Source organism: Phoca vitulina, unplaced genomic scaffold (assembly GCF_004348235.1).
Source record: "Phoca vitulina isolate PV1807 unplaced genomic scaffold, GSC_HSeal_1.0 scaffold43, whole genome shotgun sequence".
Lineage (NCBI taxonomy): Eukaryota > Metazoa > Chordata > Mammalia > Carnivora > Phocidae > Phoca > Phoca vitulina.
The window spans coordinates 7,581,684-7,597,425 of record NW_022589746.1 but is presented as its reverse complement, the minus strand read 5'-3'; the positions used below and the strand labels follow the sequence as shown (position 1 = coordinate 7,597,425).

At 37.2% G+C, this 15,742-nt stretch overlaps 1 protein-coding gene across 2 annotated transcripts in view; it reads right to left on the bottom strand.

Moving 5' to 3' along the window:
* The window catches only part of RYR2 (ryanodine receptor 2), a 739,460-nt gene that overhangs the window by 438,305 nt on the left and 285,413 nt on the right, over positions 1–15,742 (bottom strand). The gene's annotated exons all lie outside the window — the stretch shown is intronic.

Sequence of the window (15,742 nt, the reverse complement as noted above, 5' to 3'; positions counted from 1 at the left end):
TTCTTCCAAATTGCTTAACTCATTTTACTGTGTAAGGTGAAGAATTTTATTGCTATTAAATCTATAAGCCACCCACTAAGTAGTTACCTCGCTTTGAACTAAATGCTTTACATGTAATCTTACTGTCTGCATTTTACAATATGAAGAAACAAAGGACATATAAAAATGTTATGAACGCAATGAAAAAAATGTTACTTAGTTACTAAACAATGGAACTTGACCTGAAATTGGGTCTCTGACTTCAAAGCCCCATACTCCCATGCCACTACTAGGTACACCATATGCAAGTCACATCATTTTTTTTTTCTCTCTTTTTTTTTTTTTTAAGATTTTTATTTATTTGAGAGAGAGAAAGAAAGCAAGCGTGCATGAGCAGAGGGGAGGGGCAGAGGGAAAGGGAGAAGCAGACTCCCCACCGAGCAGGGATCCTGATGCCAGGCATGATCCCAGGATCCTGGGATCATGACCTGAGCCAAAGGCAGATACCCAACCGACTGAACCACCCAGGCTCTTTTGTTTCAAAATTTTATTCGCATTTAATTTGAAATTGCTCTACAGCCTATTTCTTCTGGTAAGTGCCACCCAATACAACGTGTTAACATCAAAATAAGAAAAAGTAAAATGCACCTAGAAATTTTTTTTTTAAGTAGGCTCCATGACCAATGTGGCCTTGAACTCACGACCCTGAGATCAAGAGAGATGCTCTATGGACTGAGCCAGCCAGGTGCCCCAAATTCTTGTAACATCATAGATGTTATTTAGTTTCAGTTGTTCAAGGCATGTTTGGTTTTCTGCATAGACACATTTTCTAAATAATTATACCACAACACTAAAACATTCATCATGAATATATAGTTTTTAATATCAAGACATTACACAAAAAAGTAATTATAATATTTAATGCAAACCTACAATCGACTACCATGCTGTTAAATTTTTTTAAGTAATAAATTACAGAAAAGTGAAAAGAAAAAAACTGTTCTACCCTATCAATAATTCTCCACCACACAGGCTGTTTATTATTAAGACTGCAAGGGAGGGGGTGGGGACATGAAAATTTGCACACTGTGTTCCAGGATTCAAAATATGATGAAGTCATCTAGATTTTTTAAAGTAAATTATGATTCGGAGAGGCCATGTTTTTAATGAGTATAATGAGTTTGGAAAAATATGTAAGTCATGAGTATACAGTTTGCTGAAATTTTACTGCATAAACAAACCCATGTAATCAGCACCCAGATCTAAATATAGGATACTACTACGACCTAGAGGCTACCTTCACATCCTCCCTAAAGATAACAATTATTCTATCACTATTAATTAGTTTTGCCTTTTCTTATTTTGAAAATATAGAGTATGTTCTCTTTTTATCTAGCTCCTTTAGCTGACATTAGGTTTATAAAATTCATCACATTGTCGCATGTGGTAGTAATTCATTTTCCCATTTTCCATTGTATGAATATATCATAATTTACTTATCCATTCAACAGCTAGAGTAGTGATCTACTGCAATTTGGAAATGGTACTACTGAAATTCTTCGCCAATTTTTCAAACAAGTCTGACTCAAACAGTAAAAATCCAAAATAACTTAAAATGACTTTGTTTTGCATCACTCGCCATCAGGGAAATACAAATCAAAACCACAATGAGATACCACCTCACACCAGTCACAATGGCTAAAATTAACAAGTCAGGAAACAACAAATGTTGGCAAGGATTTGGAGAAAGGGGAACCCTCCTACACTGTTGGTGGGATTGAAGCTGGTGCAACCACTCTGGAAAACAGTAGGGAGGTTCCTCAAGACGTTAAAAATAGAGCTACCCTACAACCCAGCAATTGCACTACTGGGTATTTACCCCAAAGATACGAATGTAGTGATCCGAAGGGGCACCTGCACCCCAATGTTTATAGCAGCAATGTCCACAATAGCCAAACTATGGAAAGAACCCAGATGTCCATCAACAGATGAATGGATAAAGAAGATGTGTGATGTGTGTATATATATATATATATATATATATACATACACACACACACATACACACACAATGGAATACTACTCAGCCATCAAAAAAATTAAATCTTGCCATTTGCAACAACATGGATGGAACTAGAGGGTATTATGCTAAGTGAAATAAGTCCATCAGATAAAGACAACTGTCATGCGGTTTCACTCATATGTGGAATATAAGAAATAGCACAGAGGACCATAGGGTAAAAGAGGGAAAACTGAATGGGAAGAAATCAGAGAGGGAGACAAACCATGAGAGATTCTTCACTCTAGGAAACAAACAGGGTTGCTGGACAGGAGGTGGGAGGGAGGATGGGGTAACTGGGTGATGGGCATTAAGGAGGGCACGTGATGTAATGAGCACTGGGTGTTATACGCAACTGATGAATTACTGAACTCTACATCTGAAACTAATGATGTACTGTATGTTGGCCAATTGGATGTAAATTAAAAAAAAAAAAACCACTACTTTGTTTTGGTTTACATGTTCCCTTTCTCCCACCTCCCCAAAACAAAACAGATTTCTTGGTGCCTAGTTATTTGTTGAATAAGTTACCCAACTGCCATTTAATAAGGAATTAAAAGAAATCCACATTATACACTTTTATTAAAATATTGTCACATAGATAGGTCAATTACATTTCAACAAGCAGTGAGTTTATCCTTTGGCAGCAGGAAAGGAAAAGAAACTAATACTTATTAAGAACCTACTACCACAGATACTGTGCTGGGTATTTTTATACTCACTTTCTCCCCTGTAACTATTAGTTTTAACAGTTAGCAAGGATGTATTTTTTATTTCTGTTTTCTTTTTAATTTTCATATATATTTACAAACAACAGAATTGAAGATTCACTGGATTGCAAACTGAGGTATTTACCTAAATGCTCTCAGGAGGGGCACCTGGGTGGCTCAGTCGTTAAGCGTCTGCCTTCAGCTCAGGTCATGATCCCAGGGTCCTGGAATCGAGCCCCGCATCAGGCTCCCTGCTCCACAGGAAGCCTGCTTCTCCCTCTCCTACTCCCCCTACTTGTGTTCCCTCTCTCACTGTCTCTCTCTGTCAAATAAATAAATAAAATATTTTTAAAAATTTTTTTAAAATGCTCTCAGGAGCGAGCCACGTAATATTAAAATGGAAAATACAAAGTATTAAATTAGAATGAACAGATGTGGTGCTAATGCTGAGGAAATTATAATTTTAAAAAAAAGCATGTCCCCATACTTCAATATTGAACGTGGTTTGTATTTTAAACCACATGAGACCCCAAAGTCCTTTCTGCTATCAGTTGAAGAAAAAAAAAAAAAAGTTCATCATAAACTTAATTAAGCAAATGAAGTCACAAAAATGAAGTCCAGTAAAATTCACTGAGTTAGTCCAATTTCTTGGCTTTATTCTGATTTTTTTTTTTTATTAATCAGACAGAACCTTCATATTTTTGGAAGTTTGTGAAACAATGAAACAGCTTTAATACAGTCAACTTGGCAATCTCTCACACTAACACATTTAACTTAATTGCAGGAAAGAGTTTAGAAAATCCACTCGAAAGCAATTTTTTTTCCTTCTAAAAGTTAAGCTAAGTAATAGAGGACTAAAATCTACCGCTTCCTAAATTATTCCCATTTTAGAAAAGGAACAGTTCCTGTAATACTGCTTAAATTGCTTTCTGAATTTGTCCAAATCCTCAGGAACACCTACTTTCTCTTTAAGCACAGAATATGTCAAAATGGCTCTTGCATAAACTTTAATGTTAACAAATTCAAATGGATAGGTGCTAACCAATACTATAATGGCTCTCTTTCAGGTAGGTTCTCATGAGAATTAACTAAGTTCAATTAAATACCACAAGTAAATTCATTTGGGAAAATAAATCATCAAGAAAAGTGTGAACAATTTGTGAGGGGAAAAAATAACAAGGTGGAACTTTCCCTATTAAATATTAAAATATTTCCAAAATACGGTGATCAAATCAGTGCTGTTTGGGCATAATAATGGACAGACATGCATGACAGAATATTTAATTTAGAGAAACATATTTGGAAATGTATGAATTTAATATATGACTGAAAAAGCATCACAATCAATAAGAAAGGGAATCATCAGTCTTGAACAATGATGGAACTTTTGCTTAGCTCTTGGGCAAAAAAAATCAACTGAAATACTAACCTTAAATGAACTCTAAATGAATCTACTATGAGTAATAATAAACTCCATATAATAAGCTAATAAATTCCAGATTCATTTACTATAAAGAAGTGAGGGATGCAGGATGCCTGGGTGGCTCAGTTGGTTAAGCATCTGCCTTAGGGTCAGGTCATGATCCCAGCGCTCTGGGATCAAGTCTCACATCGGGTTCAGTGTGGAGCCTGCTTCTCCCCCTGCCTCTCTCCCTGCTCCTGCTCTCGCTCTCTCTGACAAATAAATAAATAAAATCTTAAAAAAAAAGTGAAGGATGCAAAGAAGAAAACACTGATTCTAACAAAACAATTCAATGCATTTCCAAAGAAAATCCCAGCAAGTTATTTTGTGGATACTGACAAACTGATTCTAAAGCTTATATGGGAATGCAAAAAAAACCCAGAATAGCCAACACAACATTGATGGAGAAAAATTAAGAAGATGGACACTATCCAACATGAAGACTTACTCTAAAGTTACGGTCATCAAGACAGTGTGAGACTGCCAAAAGAACAGACAAAGAGATCACCAGAACAGAAGAGAAAGCCCAGAAACAGACCCACATAAATACAGTCAACTGATCTTTGGCCAAGGGTCAAAGGTAATTCAATGAAAAAAGGATGGTCTTTTTACCAAATAATGCTGGAAAAACTGGACATCCTCATGGGAAAAAGAAAAGAATCTAGATACAGACCATAGGCACCTCACCAAAGACGACATCAGATGGCAAATAAGCATACGAAAAGATGCTCAACATAGTATGCCATCAGGGTATTGCAAATTAAAGTCACAATGAGATAGCACTACACATCTGTAAGAATGGCTAAAATCCAAAAATTGACAACAGCAATGTGGAGCAACAGGAATTCTAATTCATTGTTAGTAGGAATGCAACATGGTGTAGCCGCTTTGGAAGAAAGTCTCTTACAAAAACAAACATACAACCGTTAACATTGTGATCCAGCAGCAATCACATTCCTTAGTATTCACCCAAAGGAATTTAAAGCTTATGTCTGCATGAAAACCTGCACATGAGTTTACAGCAATTTTATTCATAATTGCCAAAACTTGGAAGGAACCAGATGTTCTTCAATAGGTGAATGGATAAACTGTTGGGCCTCCATACAATGGAATACTATTCAGCAATAAAAGGAAATGAGCTATCAAGCTAGGAAAAGACATGGAGGAATATCAAATACACATTGCTATGTGAAAGGAACTAGTATGAAAAGACTATGTACTGTATGATTCCAACTACATGAAATTATGAAAAAGGCAAAACTATGGAAATAGTAACAGATCAATGGTTTCCAGTGGTTGGGGGAGGAAAAACAGGAGAAACACAGGGGATTTTTAGGGCAGTGAAACCATTCTGTATGACACAATCATGGTGGATACATGACATCAAACCTTTGTCAAAACTCATAGAATTTACAGCATGAAAAGTGAACCCCAATGTAAACTGTGGGCCTTTATGTGATCAGGATGCATCAACAGTGGCTCACCAATTGTAACAAATGTACCCCACGAGTGCAAGACGATAATTACAGAGGAATTGAGTGCACGGAGTATGGAAATGTTCTCAACAATGTTCTGTAAACCTAAAACTGCTCTATAAAAAATAAGTGAAAGACATTTTAATATAAAAAAGTGGATATAATATATACCAAATAATTGTTACATAATATAAAATGAGAGAAGGGTAAGCAAATGTAAAAACCCAATGACGGGGGTTGCTCTGTGAGCGTAAATATTACTGCTGGCCTGGAGCTTTACGAAAGGGTTCAAGGAAGAGGACACTTGGAACATGTGCATAGAACTGGGCCGGGGAGGGGGGGTGAACTTCTGAAAGACCCAGGATTCTAAGTTGAGGCATGAGTGTGGTAAGCATACAAGAAATGGCATCTGCCGAAAATAGAGCATATTCAGGGAATGAGTCCAGTTTGGATAATGAATGGACAGGAGAAGGTACTAACGAAAGGGAGACAAAGAAAAACTAGAGCCTACATTCCTTCACAAACACTGAGGTCACCCAGTAACAATTAAATTAGAGTCTGCACAGGGCACAGCTATACAACAGTCATACGCAAGTCAAAGGCCTAGAAAGAGGACATCATCAAAGCAACCCTGGACCAAACGGCGGGAGGGTGATCTAATGATTGGCTTGACCTATGGAGGTGCACAGATTCCTTCCTAATCCACATTTGAATCGTTCTCAGAGGAACCAACAACTCCTTATGGGGAAACTGCAAACAAATCAACCAACTTTACATATCTTAACGGCATCCTCCTCAAATCCACCCTGGAGGTTTAGCAACTAGAGCTCATGAATAAATAAATGATAGAATTCATTTCCCTACTCATATAATTGTCATACACACTAACATTTCTATTCTGTAAACTGTTAGAAACAAACCAAAATTTCCAGGCCATGGACGTGTACAGATAATCCCATTTTTATCTTTGACTCCGAAACCTTGTTTTTATTCCTTAACTCCGCAAAAAAGCATTTACCTCGTGTTTGCAATGCACACGTTCCACTTACATCCTGTCCTCCTGTCTTGGAAGAAACAACGCTGGCTTCCAGACTCTCTCACCATTTTCTCTGCAGAGAACCCAGACTATGGTTACTCATCTGTAGGGTGAACAAATTCAACTAACTCCAGCCTACAAAGTGCTAGATTTTCCTGGCCCACTGTGGCTTCTTCTGTTACTGAGCTATCATTTTTCTTTCTCTTTGCACTGTCTAATCTCATCAGGACACTTTTCTCTCATGTCAGATAATGCAATGCTTTCAATATGTTCCTCCCGTCTTGCGTCAGGCTCACTTTCTCCAGAACTATGGGAATCGGTACGCTATGATATGGAGCCCTTTCTGTGCACCCCTGGGGTGCTGCTTTCTGCACTCTAGTCCTGAGGTCTTCTGGTCCAGTAGAGAACGGGCCCACAGCTCCATGAAGTCTTAGAGCTGCTGGCCTCACCATGACCTCAGAAGCCACATGAACATCATCTGGTTGTACCACCAGTCCTGGCTTCAGTGTTCCATCTGGTCTCTCGAATCCTCAGGTTATGCAGATCCCACTGGTCTTCGTCTTTCCCTTACAGCTCTGAGATTCACTGTAAAACAGAATAGCTTCTGAGAGCGTGTCTGTAGCTGTGTAGCTTCCTTTTAAATCGTCACATCTGGGGGCGCCTGGGTGGCTCAGTTGTTAAGCGTCTGCCTTCGGCTCAGGTCAGGATCCCAGGGTCCTGGGATCAAGCCCCGCATCAGGCTCCCTGCTCTACGGGAAGCCTGCTTCTCCCTCTCCCTCTCCCCCTGCTTGTGTTCCCTCTCTCGCTGTGTCTCTCCCTGTCAAATAAATAAATAAAATCTTTAAAAATAAATAAATAAATAAATAAATCGTCACATCTGAAATTACATGAGAGATTTTGTACGTGTGCATGTTATCTGTGTTTTCCTCTGGGGAAAGGTACTAGAACTTTTATCTGGTTCACAAAGGCACCATGCCCGGGGATGGCCACATAAATTCTCACCCAGACTGAGACACTTTGGACATTACAAAGGAAAACCGGCAGGAATTAAGCGTGTTAGTGGTAGAGCGAGTGATCACAACAGACTGAAAGCCCGGCCCTCATGGGGTTTACGCTCTAATGGGGAGAGGTGGTCTTGAAAAACAAGAGAAATGAAAAATAAAAACAGAAGGACATAGTATGTCAAAAGGTAAGAGTGCTTTGGGGAAAACTCAAGCAAGCTAAGGAGAAGGACTAGTTAGGGAAGGAGAGGAGTAATGGGTGATTCCATCTGATAAACAGTGGTGAAAGAAAGAAGTATTCTATCAAATAAGACTAGAATGTTTTAAGAAAATAAGGTAGAACTTTAAGAGAATAAAAATTAGGGGACGGTTGGCTCAACAGGTTATGAGTCTCTTTAAATCACTAGTAAATTCAGGAATAGTTTATCACATAAATTTACCATCTGATTCATTTGTTATCAAAGATTTCCATGTGCAAAATATTTTTTTAAATTTTGAACACAAAAAAAAATCTGAGGAAGATGCCCAAATTGACAGTAATCAAATAAAATAATCTATACATTCAAGATTCATAATCTAAAACAGTGCATAACTGTACCACAGTGATTAAATTACATGTGAATTAAATTGGCCTCCTTATTGAGTTTGATGCCGGAGTCCCTGGAAACCACATCATTCAAATACACAGAAATACATGTATCCTTAGCTTCAGAGTAGAAAGTAGTCCTTCTGGATTCGGAAAGACCATAAAACAGACAACGTCTACTAAAAGGAGATGCGCATTTTAACCACAGACAAACATCCACATCCACATAAGCAGTAGATAAATAATGGTTGCTCAGTGAATACTTTCAGCTATATGCCCTTCAGGAGATTATAATCATATTCATCTTTTAAATCATCGCACCAAGTTCACAGATGAAAGACAGGTACAAGGCTATGTACAGAGGCTTTAGACAAGATGCTGGTGGAGGACCACTTCAAGTTAGTAATCTGTTAATGTATCTGCATTATAACTCCATTCCCAGAGCAGTATTTGTGCTTTACCAAGGATGTTCCTGAACAGCAAGATAAAACAGAAATCAGCCTCTGGAAAGAAAATGTTAAGTTATAGTAGATATTTGGGAATTGCTGTTTCGATATAAATAATAACATCAAATTGTCTGCAATATAAACAGACTAATCCATTAAGCTTTTCACAGTTTTTACCGATTGAGGACATCAGCCATTTACGATGTGATATAGGACTAGATACAGGGGGAATAGTGCTGGTAAGTTATCAGAAGCCCCTTCCTCTGTACTCTGAGAGAAGTTTCTCTTCACGATTAGATCACTAAACTTCTCAAGAGCAAAGATTCCTTCTTATTTACCTCTGTAGCTCCAGCCCAGAATTCACAACAGCAACTCAACAGACTTTTGTGGAATGAATGCTGCTTGAATCAGTTGGGCAGAAAAGGGATATGGCTTTTCCATTTCTCAGCTGTGGAGACAACTGAAGCATAGACTTTGACCTTTTTCTAGATAAGGATCTAACTTGTTAGACCTAGTCTGGCTCAAGAACCTGGAGAATCTCAAATACAAATAAATAGTTCCAGTTAAGACATAAGGATGCTAACTCCGTGTCTGCTTTGTACTGTAGCAAACGATGTTAGAAAGGATCCAACGTTCACTTACACATACAAATGTCTTCCTTCTTCCAAAAAAAAGAACCTAATTTTGTAGATGTACCTTTCTTCTCTCCCTCCCCATGCTCTGAGCCAGTTGTTGACCACATCTCCCCCAATAAATAACAGTCATAAGCATGTAACAATGTGCATGAGGGAAATTCTACCAGGAGGTTTCTTTACTCTCATTAACAAAAAAACACAGAAAGTCAGCGCTTTTTCATGCCTATGGAAGATGTTGAATTTAGAGATCATCCCTGAAATTGCTACAGTCCTGTTGTAATCACAGGGAAACTAGCCTAGGAACTAAGCAAACAGAGAGAACAGAGTGAAGAGAACTACAGAAAACCCGAGCCAGAGCCCTGATCAATTAAAATTAGATTATCTGCCTTTGGATATTTTATGTCATTTTTTTTTAAACCATATATGATTAAGTTGTGAAAGAGGACACAACAGTCTGTAATATAATCCTGTTTATGTAAAAATATTTTTGTACATGACGCTCTAGATGGATATAAACCAATCTTTTAGCAATGGCTGTCTTCAGGGCAAAGGAGGATTATGAAGCGAATATTTGCATTCAGTACTCTGCTATATTACTATTATGAGAATGAAAGATTGAAATGGTTCTGGAGTTTAAATTTTAACTGAAATTTAAGTGTATTTTATATCGCATGCATGGCAGGCACTAATTATGTGTTTTCCCCCAGCTTTGAGATATAATTGATACACATCACTGTAATATAAGCTTAAGATGTTCAGCATAATGGTTTGATTTACACACATTATGAAATGATTATTGCAATAAGTTTAGTTAGCATCCACCATCAGTATAGATACAATGCAAAAAGAAAGTAAAAAAAGAAAAACACATTTCCTTGTGATAAGCATCCTTAGGATTTACTCTCTTGACAACTCTCCTATACAGCACACAGTAAAGGCTAACTATAGGCGTCATGCCGCACAGGACAGCACGAGAACCATTCATCTTATAACTGGAAGTTATCTTTTGACCTCCCCCTGTCCTCCAATTCTCCCTCATCCCACCTCTGGTAACTACAAATCTGATCTCTTTTTCTATGAGTTTGTTTTTATTTTGTTTTTGTAGATTCCACATATAAGTGAAGTCATACAGTATTTCTCTCTGTCGGACTTATTTCACTTAGCATAATGTCCTCAAGGTCCATCCATGTTGCTGCAAATGGCAAGATTTCATTCTTTTTTATGGCTGAGTAATATTCCATCGCATCTACACACACACACACACACACACACACACACACACACACACACACACTACATCTTCTTTATTGATTCGTCTATCAATGGACACTTGGGCTGTTTCCAAATCTTGGCTTTTGTAAATAATGTTGCTATAAACATAGGGGTGCATGTATCCCTTTAGAATTAGTGTTTTTGTATTCTTTGAATAAATACCCAGTAGTGTGATTACTGGATCATAAGGTAGTTCTATTTTTCACCTTTTGAGAAACCTCCATACTGTTTCCCACAGTGGCTGCACCAGTTTGCATTCCCACCAACAGGGCACAGTGGTCCCTTTTTCTCCACATCTTTGCCAACACCTGTTGTTTCCTGTGTTGCTGATTTTAGCTATTTGACAGGCGTGAGTTGATATCTCGTTGTAGTTTTGATTTGTGTTTCCCTGATGAGTGATGTGAGCATCTTTTCATGTCTATTGCCCATTGGTATGATTTCTTTGTAGAAAACATGTTCATGTTTTCTGCCCATTTTTTTGGATTATTTGGTTTTTGGGTTAAGTTCTTTATATATTTTGGATACTAGCCCTTTATCAGATATGTCATTTGCAAACATCTTTTCCCATTCCGTAGGTTGCCTTTTAGTTTCGCTGGCTGTTGTTTGTTGATGGTGCAGAAGCTTTTTATTTTGATGTGCTCCCAACAGTTTATTTTTGTTTTTGTTCCCCTTGCCTCAGGAGACATGTCTAGAAAAAAGTTGCTACAGCTAATGCCAAAGAAGTTACTTTTAACATATCATTAATCAAGCAATAAACAAATGAGGACATATATATGTATCCATATTTATATTTATAAAATTTATTTATTCCCAACCATATTCCAGCCAGGCATCTTGCTGAAGCAAAAATAAAAATTGTGAGTATGGTATTCTTTTTATTAAAAGTATCCCTACTTCAGTCTTTGGCTCCAGTCTCTTCAGAGTCAGGAATCTACTGCTATGATATTTAAAAGTGTAATATTAATCATTTGATTCTGTATTTTAATGGAAACTTAGGACATGCAGAGCAGTAACATACTTAAAAATGGATGAACACATCATGTGTTTAAGTTAACTTCACTTTTTTCCAGTGAGTCATTAGCTCAGCCATCTGAGAAACTTACTTTTAATAATGTACAGAACATAATCTATATTACATGAATCACAAGCAAGGTTATTTAACCCTTCATCTTCCCACCACACTATCCCAATTCACTTTAATGAGAAGGAAAGCAAATGAAAAAAAAAAAAAAAATCAACATGGAAATAAAACTCAACCAGGGTAGACAGAACATTAACTCTTTTAATTTCTGATCTGCCCAAGAACTTGAACAAATGTCTTTAACATGCAGTGCCACCGGGCATATACCAAAATACCAGAAGAATAAGGATATAAAAGAAACATTAAGATCCACTTTTGGAATGTCCAATAAATACTGAAGACTCAAAAAACTCTTGAGAGAATAGTCTTTTAAATGTGTATCTTTGAGTTGATACCAATTATATATATATATGACAGACTGATATTAACATTGATTGGTTTACAAGAAAGTACACTTTTCAGTCCTTATTCAACTAGATTACTCTGATCTTCATCTGATCTTGTCAACAACATCTTCGAACTACATCACAGAAGTAGTAGGCTGAATAATGGTACCCCCACAGACATCCACATCCTATTCCCCAGAATCTGTGAATGTTACGTGGTAGTATGTAGTTCATTTTGAAGATAGAGGATGGGCCACAAACCAAGAATGTAAACTAGAAAAGGCAAGGCAAACAGATTCTTCCCCAGAGCTCCTCTAAGGAATGTAGTTCAGCTGACACCTTCATTGCAGCTCACTGAGATTAATTTTTAGACTTCTGACTTCAAGAACTGTAGGATAATAAATTTATGGTGTCTTAAGCCATCTGGTTTGTGGTAATTTTTTTACAAGCAGCTATAGAAACCAATACATGTGGTTTCTGTGACCCCTCTCTCCCGGTTTTCCTCATCTCTCAGACCATCTTTCCAGAGCCTTCCAAAGGCTCCTTCTCCTCTTCTTCCTACTGCTTTAATAGTGATATCCCCTCAGGCTCCTCTACTACTTTTATTACATGGACACTCCATAGTAATGAGCTGAAAAGCAAAGACTTTAGAGTCCAGAGGACATGGATTTGTACCCCAGTGATACCACATGCTAGCGATGTGATCTTTCCAGATACTGTAGTTTTCAGGTCTAGAAATTCCATTTTGTTTCTTCGAATAATTCTTCTAAGTATTTGAATCTTTTATTTCATTGAACATAGTTATAATAAGCTTCTTTATACTTTTGTCTGGTAAGATCATCTCAGGGTTGTTGTTGGTTGTTTTTTCTCTTGAGATTGGATCACATTTGAGTGTTTCTTTCCTTGTCAAACAATTGTGGATTGTATCCTGTCTTTTAATGCTGTTAAGATTCTGGATTCTGGGCACCTGGGTGGTTCAGTAGGTTGAGCATCTGCCTTCCACTCAGGTCATGATCCCGGGGTCCTGGGACTGAGTCCTACATCGGTCTCCCTGCTCAGCGGGAGTCTGCTTCTCCCTCTACCCTTCCCCCCTGCTCATGATCTCTCTCTCTCTCTCTCTCTCTCTCTCTCCCCTCACTCACTCTCTCTCTTTCTCAAATAAATGAATAAAATCTTTAAAAAAAAAAGATTCTGGATTCTGCTATATACTTCTGAAGAATGTGGAGGGATTTGTTTTAACAGATAATTAACTTGGTGAAACTCATACCGTAAGATGCTGGGTGGCAGCACAAATCTCAGTCCAGTATTATCCTTAGCAATGGCATCTGAACTGACATCTGCCCCCCACACATGGTTTAAGCACCCGCAAGAGGCTAGGCAGTTTATACACAGAATTTAGGGGTCCCCATCTCTGGATTTCTCTTTTTCAAGATGATTCCTTGACTTTCCCAAGGCCCCGAATTCTGTCTCCAGGGAGACGATGGGTATTCTCTCAGAGTCTGAGCTGCCACACAGCATTGACTTTAGTCCACCGTCAGGCTAAAAGCCTTAAAAATGAGGAAACTCATCCACATCGATCCCATTTTCCGAGTCTGACTCCTCTCCAGAATCTGCCTGCTTTTGTCCAACCCTCCAGAGCCTGCAGGTATTTAGGAAGTTTGCTGTTATTTGTTTTGATTTTAAGATTTGGCCCAAAGTTTATAGTTCTTCCTCCAGGAGAGTCAGGTCTGGTAGGAGCTTGTGCAAGCAAAGCCAGGCAAAAAATCCCGAGAATAATGGTGACAGCCGTTGCGTCTCCTGGGTGTGGGGGTTGGCTGGCACACGTTAGTTACAGTAAGTTATGAGAGTCTCACATCAACACTATCAGGGAGATATTACGATTTCTCTTTATAAATGAAAAACTGAGGGAGAGAAAGATTAAGCAGCTTTCCTAAGATTACCAAGAATTGAACTCGATGAGTTTGTTCCAGAATCCACGTGCTTCACACCGCTCTGAAACCTGCATAGGTCTTCTTGACCTGCTTCATCTGCTGCTCTTGTATTTATATAAAATGATCTTAAATGCAATCACATGCCTGAAATTGGTGCTTCGCTGTTTGATAAAGGTGCTTTTTGGAAACTCATTTATGGTGCTTCAGTGTTTAAAAAATGTATTTTTAAAAGACTCGCTTACCAGTAAATTTAGCCAGGGGCTTTCTTGATGTGTTGACATTCTGAGTACATGCTTCAAAAAGGCAGAGGTTTTATTAGAAGAATGACACAGCTGTATTAATAATACTCTGCCTTCTAGAACTTCATTTCTCATAAAAACTGGACATGTCTGAGTCTGATGTATATTTTTATTGATAATTAAATCACTGTAGTATCTTGTACCTTTAATTACAAACAGTATATAATTTAAAAATATGAAACAGTCTTAGGATCTCATATAAAATAATAAACCATTTTAGTAAATTGAGACATAAAAACCACTTTAAGAATATCTCTGGATATGTTAGGCCCTGTCCTCCTATCAAGTATGGTTTTCTATTAGAATTCTAAAAAAATAGCCTAATGAGATCAAATTATTCTTCGGAGAAAAATTTAAAATAATTTTTATATTAATACTTTTAGCATTATTTCTACTTGTCTTAGAAATGATTGGAGAAAGTCCAAAGAAAATTCAAAGGAATGACAAGTTCCACATACCCAATCCCTTCATTGCGCTTATGCTATAAGTGCATATACTTACATGGTAATACACACCAAACTGTGATTGTTTTTCTATACCTGCATTAGACTGTGGACCCACTAATGACAAAAATCACTTATTATTCATCTTTCTATCCAAAGACCCTCCTAAAGTATATCTTATAAAGGTTCAAAAAGTTTATACTAAATAAATGAATGATGAGAACTGATTTTATTCCTAATATTTTACATTCTGAATGTTATAGATATTTAAAGTATTATTGTAATTTAAATTATAGTAAACTACCAATTACCTACAATATGAGGAAAATAGGACATAAATTAATTAATGATACCAATCATAATCACCTAAATTATAAATTTCAACCTACTTCCCCAAAGAGCAGGATAGAAGGGGCAAATACTGGTTTAATATTAGGTAATTTTTCTTGGTTCAAGCTATAAAATTCAAACAACAAGGAACCAATAGAGTCAAGTGGACACAAGGCAAATCCAAGAGATAGGGTCTTATAATTCTTTCAGAAACAACTAAACCAAAAGACAGAAAGGCCAGTCAATGTTACAAATTTAAAACACAGTCTCCTAAACACAATATACAAGTAAGCCACTTGATACACTCATGGCATTAAAAAAAAAAAAAAAAAAGGCAATGCCTTTTCAACAAATGATAATTATTAAAATTATTTGAAAAAGTAAGACTTTTCAATAAACTGCATGGACTTCAAAAACAAAGTTCTTTCCACTACACTATGTGCCCTCTCACTTCATAATGTGCTCCTATGAAATGGAATCCTTAAACTAGACCTTAAAAAAAAATACAACCATGTGGAGAAAGTGTTCATCCAAAAGGTCTGTGAATTAACATAAATATAGTAAAATAGCCCAAAGGATAAGATCACCTAAATCATTAAACTTTATTCAAT